Raw genomic sequence first — 9,502 nt, 5'->3', positions numbered from 1 at the left:
GGTCATTGCAATGGGGTTGCTTACTGGCATGAGTCAAAAGAGTCATTCTCCATTGGAAATCATAAGCCTAAACTTAAACTATACTGGTCTTCATTACATATAGCAGGGGTTTTCAAACATGGTGGTGCACAGGGGGTCCGTGGAAACGTTAAAAATAAATATATTATAATAAATAAATATTATTTAGTTATTTAATTATTTTATTTATTTTAAATTAAAATAAATAAATAAACTGAAGTGGTAGAAATGTATATTACAATAGATTTGAAAATTATGAAAACAAACAAACTAACAAATAAACAAATACAGTATAAATCATATTAAAATAAGTAATGTAATTACAAATGTAATAATGTCACGTAATAGAATCTAAACACTTTATTTTTGATATATTTATAAGTATATTTTACATTTTTTATACTTCAAATCTAGTTCATTAAGATTTTACTAAGATTTAGTCTTAAAATCAAATATATTTCCAATGTAAAATGGCTATAGGATTAAACTGAATCTAAACTGTGATTTACTGTGGTAAACTTGCTGTTCAAAAAAGGAGAGAATCAAGAATGAAAGACAGAGCAATTGGGACGTTCCTGTCTATTATTCAGCACATCTGAATGAATAAGTTAACATGGTGCTCATTGTCTTTGTGCCTGACGCCTGTTGCTCACAGGTTTGACTAATCAGTCATCATCTGTAGACAGTGATTATGTGGTGGTCTGTTTGTGTGTGGTGTATGTTGTGTTGCTGGGGGCCGTGGCGTTTCAGGTGATGTAATGTAAACCTCACACTTTTCAGGCACAAATGCAGTGCTAAGTATTGCAGTGCCAACAGCTACGGACTCTCACCGAGCACTAAAAACATCCGCTGAAGGACAGAGCCGAGTCTAAACAGCTGACACCAATGTGGGAAGAGGTTTGCGATAATGTCCATTGACTGAGTGACTAAAGTCACGCAAAAGAATGGAGCGTCTTCTCAACGTTTTGTCACAGGCAGGTGGTGTTGTGAGTTTAGGATGGTTGTGTGCGTGTGTGTGTGTGTGTGTGTGTGTGTGTGTCCCGTCTGCGGTGTGTTGTTTTAGTCCGATCTAATCCCGGCGCGGAGCCGATCTGGAATGGAGACGACAGAATATGGCTCTGCCATGAGCACAGACAGAAATAGTTATCTGTGATCAACTGATCAAGGACAGGCTCGGCTACTTGTTTAGTCGTCACTTGCAAGTTTCCACAAACAGACTCTATTGTTTTAGGACTCTGATATGAGGGAGATATTTGACAAGGAAATAGCACTGTCAAAAATAAGTCAAATTGTAGCAGGTGACACATATGTCATTTTGTCAGTCTGAAGGATGTATTTTATCATACACATAAAAAGGTTTTACAGATGTTTCAAGATTCATCATAAGCTGCTTGATATTGTGTTTTTCTTGCAATATTTTTTTGTGGACATGTAAAAAAAAAAATTGGGAAAGAACAACACTTCCACCTGTCCAGCACATGCACATCTGTTAAATGAAGGAGAGCGAAAGTAAAAAACCACCTGGATCAAGCTCACAAACTGCCTTTACTGACGTCAGAAGCTGCATTTTTCTTTAATTACACATCATGTGTTCCTTCTTCCTGGTTGTCAGAGTTAATCACAGTGGCTGCATCCCAGCTTGCATACTTTACTATTAAAAGTAAGTACACTTGTTCCAAAGTTTTTGATTTAAAAAAATAATAATACTTTTATTCTGCAAGGATGCATTAAATTGATCAAAAGTGACAGTAAAGACAAAATATTTATAAAAAGAATTGTTTCTTGAGCAGTATATTAGAATGATTTCTGAAGGATCATGTGACACTGAAGACTGGTGTAATGATGCTGAAAATTCAGCTTTTCATCACAGGAATAAATTATATTTTACAATACATTCACATAGAAAACAGTTATTTTAAATTGCAATATTTCACAATTATACTGTTTTTTCCCCTCTATTTTTTATCAAATAAATGCAGTCTGATAAGAGAGAGATATTTGACGAAGAAATAGCGCTGCCAAAAAACAAGCAATGTCAAACTATAGCAGGCGACATAGATAAATGTAATTTAGTCAGTCTGAAGGACGTGTTTTATCAACACACATAAAGGGTTTACAAATGTTTTAGGCTGCTTCATAGTAAAGTATGCAAACTGGGATGCTGCCATAAACTGTGATTGACTATAAATTGCATAAATAGTTTTTTACTGTATTTTTGATCAAATAAATGCAGCCTTGGTGAGCAGAAGAGACTTTAAAATGAAAATAAATCTTTTAAATGATAGTGTACTTTAATGGTAATGGAAAAGTACTTTTGATTAATGTAGTAAGCCAGTATTGGCACATACCCTTCATAAAATTATGTCATAATTATTTTCATTGTTGTATAATGACTATTTTATTCTCACGTATTATTTAGAATGGATTGTATGTTGATTTGGATGCTGTGTATATTTTCTTGTTTTAGTGAAAGCAAACGCAATGATTTTACTCTTAAATGAAGCTTAACAGTATTTTGTGTGAGGGTGGTAAATATTTAGAAAGTGAGACGCTGCTGCTGTGGGAATGATGCATTTGTGTTGCATGAGCTGTTGGTAATGTGTTTGTGTAGGAAGTGTTTAAGAACTTGAATGACTTGTTCTCTGTCAACATGCAAAGTTTTAGAAACAGAATCCCAAATATTGCACCACAGTCTAAATACGGGACTGTGTGTGTGTGTAAAGTTTGCTCATCGGGCAGGTCCTGATCGATAGCGCCGTCCCTCATTACAGGAAATGCAATTAAGGAAGAGACAGGCCTGCACTTCCCACCCGCCCCAGAGACCTGAAAAGATTTTGTGTGTGTGTGTGTCGGCATACATTAGCTCAGTTCCTGCACGGTCAAGACCGCAGCTCTGTGCAAAGAACGGCACTTTAAGCAACCATTACCCATCATGCCCCAGTATAAAAGATCCACTTTCATCACACCCTATCATTGCTCATCCTCTGTGTCATTCTGCTCTCTGCTGATCTTTTAAAAGAGCAGCGTTCCTCCTGTTCCCCAGAGGAATATTTTATTCGAGTCGATGTCATCTCTGGCACGTTACATTTAAGCATCAACTTTGTCCTAGATGTCTAAAATTCTTAAGGTGAAGTATACAAAGAAGTATATGAGATAAGAGATAAGTGTTGACATACAGTACAGTAGAGTTATGAAGTGAATGTGCTCACATACTTTAGTCTTCATCGAGAAATGTTTGAGATCTCTGACTTCTGATCGTGTACTTTTCTAATGTGAGCACAGTTTGAGATTTCTGAGATCTTTCTTAAACTCTAGAGAGACGTTTGTGAGTTTATTGGGGACCATGTGTGCTCTCCATTCAATCGCACTGATGTCTAACAGAAATATTTAAGATATTAACAAGATCTTATTTGTAATTTCCTTGTCTGTTCGAGGGACTGAAATTCAATTTGGGTATATAAAACACAGAAAAGCAGAAAGAGGGTTATAGATACAGTGTGCAGGATTCAGATGGCTGTCAGTACAGATCTGAAAGTTGATGAGACTGATAAGTTAGTGGAGATAAACCATGGCAGCTGGTCAAGCCACTTTTAAAGATTTCATTAAATCAAAACGTACGACTAGTACGTAAGCTATGTTTTAAATATGGAAATTTTACTTTTCAATTATAAAGATTTTATTTAAAAAATAAATTCTTAAAACTGTGATATAAACTCGCAATTGTGTGTTAGAAAGTAAAAATTGCAAAATATAAACTCGCAATTCTGAGAAATACAGTCAGTCTTTATTCCTCAGGACTGGACTTTAAAGAACTCAGAATTGCAAGATATAAACTCATAACAGCGAGAAAAAAGTCAGAATTGCAAGTAAAAAGAATTGTGAAATATAAAATTGCAATTCTGAGAAAAAAAGGTCAGAATTGTCAGTTACCTTTTTAATTATTTATTAAGTGGCAGAAACAGGCTACCATAGAATGCCACCAGTTGTTGTGACGTAAACTATTATGAGAACAGTAATAGTCTAATAATGGGATTAATGGTTTAATAATTCTGAATGTTACAGGTGTAAAAGTATCTAGGGTGATGATAAAATGCACATTTAAACGCATAGTGCTTCCCACATCTCCTGTCATGTATGTGTCCATCATTTCCTGACCTGAGCTTCATCATTTGACAGTCAAATCACCCGACTCAGCACAATGAGAGAGAGAGAGAGAGCTATTCACACATGAGTTTCCGTGGAGATTGCATGGGCGAGAGGCAGATGAGATTGTCCTTCTGTTCTGAGAGTGAACTGCAGAGGTTGAGCTTTGTTTCTGATGGGATGTCGTGAGTTAAGCATTCAAGACAGAAAGCGTCATCACTCCTATGCTTGAGTGGGATGGGAGCAGCATTCTGTAAACTTTACGGCAAAATTACCCAGCAAGTCAAGCATCAATCTTCAGGTAGGTCATAACAGCGACAGGAACTGAAAAAAAAAAAAAAAAACATCAGATGGACTTAAACCAGTGAGAAATGCCTCATGTAATCTACACTGGATGAATAGGCAAGTGTATGTGCGTCATGTTTCTGTGAACACTGGTGAGGATGCTCAGTTTATTGTCTATCCGTGTTCATTAATTATCCATCCAGTGCATTTTTAGATAGATATTGAATCATTTCAGCATCAGAAAGCATGCAAGTTTTCACATGCAATATATAAATACATGCGTGCAAAATACATAGAAATAGATATTGTTTATTTATTACAATGCATTGTATTTAATGCTCAAAGCACTGTCAGTTTTATATTGTCTTAATGTGCAAGGAGTTTTCTTACACTTTCCTTAAACACTTTTCTACGTTAAGATTTTGCATGCGCGCCATCTTATTTGCAAACCGATATTTTGCTTTCCATTTAGCCTGCCAGAAAAACCACCATATTTCACTAAATCTCCTACAGACTAGAACAAATATGATGCAGTTTGTTTAAGAGAGTTGTGCTAATACTAAGCATTCTAAGCTATTGGAAACCAATTTTTTCCTATGTGGGTGAAAGGATATGATAAAACTACTCCAAATACCTCCGAAATGCTTTAGAAATGCCATAGAAGACTCTAGAAACCACAAAGCAGCAGCCTAAAATATTCAGAATCAAATTGCGTGTTTTTAACTTATTATTTAACACATACTGTGGAGTAACACACCTGCCTGTTCTTGTTTTCTCTCCTGCAGGTTGTAAATACACGTGTCATGCTCAGTGCCGTGACCAGGTGGCGCTAGACTGTCATCAGAATGGATCCATTAATGGCTGCCAGCTCAGCCCTCTTGCTCAGGACCATCTTAACAACAATCAGTCATCACACAGCGTGAGTACAGAGTTAATTCATGTCTGCCTCCACGATTACATGCACATTCAATTCAATATCATCTGAAATACAGAAGTTAAACCTTCACAGAATGAAAACAATCACAGTCTGATAGTGATGGTTAGGTGTGACCACAAGGGGGCGATCAGTTGCAGATAAACGACCTTAACTAAATTGTCTCAATATTGCTGTAAATGTAGCTTGAGCAATTTTATATTAATTCTCGGCCTTGTGCATGTTATTTTAATTTTCATTGGCAGATAACAGATTAATAGTTCTTTAGTACGACCATTGTGTTGAGGTTTGAAGGGTGTGTTGGTCATAGTTTGCTCTTAGTAATAATTGATTTTCTTTAGTCTTTACTTGGACACAATGGTGTGATTTTAGCTAAAGAGAAAAAATTATAATAATAATAGTTATTTAGCACCATGTGAGTGTGAACACACATGCTCATTCCCATTGCACTTGGCATGGAAATAACAATAGCAGGATATTACTCTTCAGCAGAATTCCTCTGGTCCCCATAGTGTCCAGTTTTGTTCTCATGCGTCTGTGCTGTAAAGACTATTATCTGTAAACTGTGCGGTATGAATGAAAGACGAGCTCTGAGTATGTGTGCCTGTGACCCGGCGGGGTCAATAGACAGGTTGGTGTGGTATGTGTGCTATTCACACTAATCCAGATCTGTCAGTTTAGTGCGGAGCAGAAAGAGATATTGGAATATGTAAATTGCTGCGTTACTGTGGCTACAGAGCCTAACTGTATTGTGACTGGCTGAAATACAAACGGATTCAAATTATTTATAAATGGGTGAACTTAATGAAAACTGTCAAGAACATGTCAACATTTCAAAACAAATGCACTCCATAATAAAAACATAAAAAATACAATTACTTTTTTGCATGATGAATCTTTTTTGGGAACTTTTTTTGGATTGTGACATTATTTTCATGATAAATGGCCACATTTATTCCCCCAAATTATTAGTAGCCTAATGCAAAATAAAATAATTCTCATTACTGTATAGTGGTGAAAAACTGAAGATGCATGGTAGTAATCTAATTTGTTCTGATTTAAATTATATTTAAATTAAAATGTAATAAAATTTATAATATAACACACTATATAATATAATATAGTAGTGAAGATTTGACAGGATAATGTGCTTAATTGTCATCAAAATACACTTAATAGTCCTAAAAGAGGTTTTTCTTTGTGCAAAATATAACTATAGCTTTTTTCCCCTTTTAATTTTGGGGGTAGAATAAACTCAGACATTTCTTTGTGACATTGATCCACATAGCAAAGCTGTGAATCATATATGTCATGATAAGCTTTGTAAGAAATCTCAGCTGTCTTTTAGTTTTACTGTAGTTATGGCTGCAAATGTGTTCATGTGACCCAGTTTAATCACATTTTTGCACATATGTGACCCTGGACCACAAAACCAGTCATAAGGGTCAATTTGTCAACATAAAAAGCTGAAAGCTGAATAAATAAGCCTTCCATTGATGTATGGTTTGTTAGGATCAGACAATATTTGGCCGAGATGCAACTATTTTAAAATCTGGAATCTGAGGGTGCAAAAAAATCAAAATATTGATAAAATCGTCTTTAAAGTTGTCCAAATTAAGTTCTTAGCAATGCATATTACTAATCAAAAGATTAAGTTTTGATATATTTACGGTAGGAAATTTACAAAATATCTTCATGGAACATGATCTTTAATTAATATCCTAATGATATTTGGCATAAAAGAAAAATCAATAATTTTGACCCATATGTATTGTTGGCTATTGCTACAAATATACCCCAGCGACTTAAGACTGGTTTTGTGGTCCAGGGTCACATATACCAAAGAAATATGTATGTGAATACACACTGTTGCTACTATTCAAGTTATGCGGTTTGTTTATTTGTCTTATGGATGTTCAGTTTGTAGTGCATTGTTAGATGACGCTGTATCGTGTGTGAGATCTGAAATTGGTTCGTTAGTAATTTGGGATTAAACATGGGCGTGTATATTCTCACAGGACAGAGAGAAACCAGCTGTCTGTTTCAGTCTAACGTTCATTTTAGTGTGCGTCTCTTCATATAGACGCTACATTCCAGAAGCCCTCCTCCCGCTGAAGACAGTTAGTTGAGTCAGCCACGTTACTCAGGGCCAGACAAGGTCATACAAACCGCTGACTGTTGAGGGAGGGCAGGGTGTCTACATGTAACACCCACTCAACAACGCAGAAACAAACCACTGACAAAATACTGGGGGAGAAGTACATCAATATTAAGACATAACATCAAGTTTGTTGAGCAAATGTATTTTTAGAGTATGCATGATTGTAAGAGATTTTATTTATAATTTTATATATTACATAAAACTCATATATATATATATATATATATATATATATATATATATATATATATATATATATAGTGTATAGTATACACACATACGCACACACACACACACACACACACATATATATAGCATCTTTTATAGCATTTATTTAATATTTTGGGTAGCTTTTATTTTTATAGTTTTTATAGTTTTCATTTTAATTTGAGTTCAAGTTTGTAATATTGTAATGAGCTTTTGTCATTTTTATTAGTTTTTTTTTTTTTTCAATATTTTAATATTAATAATAAATTATTTCACAGACTTTAAAATTTAGCATCAGAACAGTCCATTTTTATGAAACATGATTACTGTAAAGCAAATGTGTTTTACCTTTGGTGTAAATGTGTTTTACCTTTGAAAACACTGCTGTGTTATGACTGTTCTGTTAGATCGGCAATATTGTGTGCAGAGCCTGAGAACGAAACAGAGGTTTAAACATGCTCTAAACGAAAAGGGACAAACAGAGAGATGTAGGAAAGAGAGAGTTTCCTGTCAGGAAACAGTTACAGGATGCCTGCGGCATAACCAAGTCAGCACACACACACACACACACACACGTCTGTTTACACACACACATCACATTAGACTCAAGCACAGATACAAACACAAACTCACAGGTGCATTGACCACAATAATGACTAATAAGCACCAGTCCATTTGTGTAAACACATCATTACTGTAAGCCAGCAGGAGGGACCATCAAGGACAAGAATATCTACATAATATTTGCAGCAGCACAAAATTGTACAAAATTAGTTTTTTAATTTGGCTCTTCCAAAGAAAAGCATGTTAAAGTTCAGATTCAGCACAAGTATGTTTCATAATAATGTGGTTCGTTCATTTTTCCCGTGAGGCAGCAGTTTGTTGGCAGGCGAGAACTGAATGCTGGGAACTCTTTGGGTGATGAAGTTGGTCCAAAATGCAAGAGGTGAAGCTTTAACTCCACCGCACTAACCACACGCCCATGTGACTCCTACTAACAAAGATATGAAGATACATCTTACACAATCTGGTCTCTACTGGTCAAGATTATTATATGTTTAGCATTGATTTTTGTTTGTGTAAGACTACGATTACTGTCAGTAGAGAAGGACAGACATTTTAGTCAAAGTTCAGTTCAGTTCAGTTTATTTTCAGTTTAGTTCACGTCTGCAGTACAGTATCAGGTCATGAGATTATAAATCAATTGGCTGATTTGATTTGGCTGTGTGTCACATCGGGTCTAGAGTTTATGCCTGCATCATATTTCTGCCTGCAACTGATGTCAAATGTCACAGATAACATGATGTTTGACTAGGTTAAACATGCTATTCTACAGGAACACATGCTGTAATGTGAAAATGTGTGTTCAGTCCAATTCAGTTCACATTTATTTGTAAATAGCGTTTCACGATACATATCGTTTCAAAGCAGCTTCACGGGAAATTCACAGTTTTGCTAATGTTATCATTAAATTATGAAAACGTTATTTCTGAATGTTATCCGCACGTTCCAAACATTCCGTTTTTTAAACGTTTTAAAAACATTTAACTTGGTTATGCAAGCATGAAGCGAACATTCAGTATTATAATTTTGCAAACATCATGAGAATGTTAGTTTTGAATGTTTTATGAACGTTCTGTGCATCACAAAAAAGGTGTGAATGTTTTTGTGCTAACATTTTGAGAACATTACATTCAGTTTTTTGAGAACTGAACAAATGTTCTATTAATGTTACTTGAGGAATGTTTGAACAA

Source organism: Onychostoma macrolepis, chromosome 04 (assembly GCF_012432095.1).
Source record: "Onychostoma macrolepis isolate SWU-2019 chromosome 04, ASM1243209v1, whole genome shotgun sequence".
In the NCBI taxonomy this organism is placed as follows: domain Eukaryota; kingdom Metazoa; phylum Chordata; class Actinopteri; order Cypriniformes; family Cyprinidae; genus Onychostoma; species Onychostoma macrolepis.
This window is presented reverse-complemented; position numbering follows the sequence as displayed.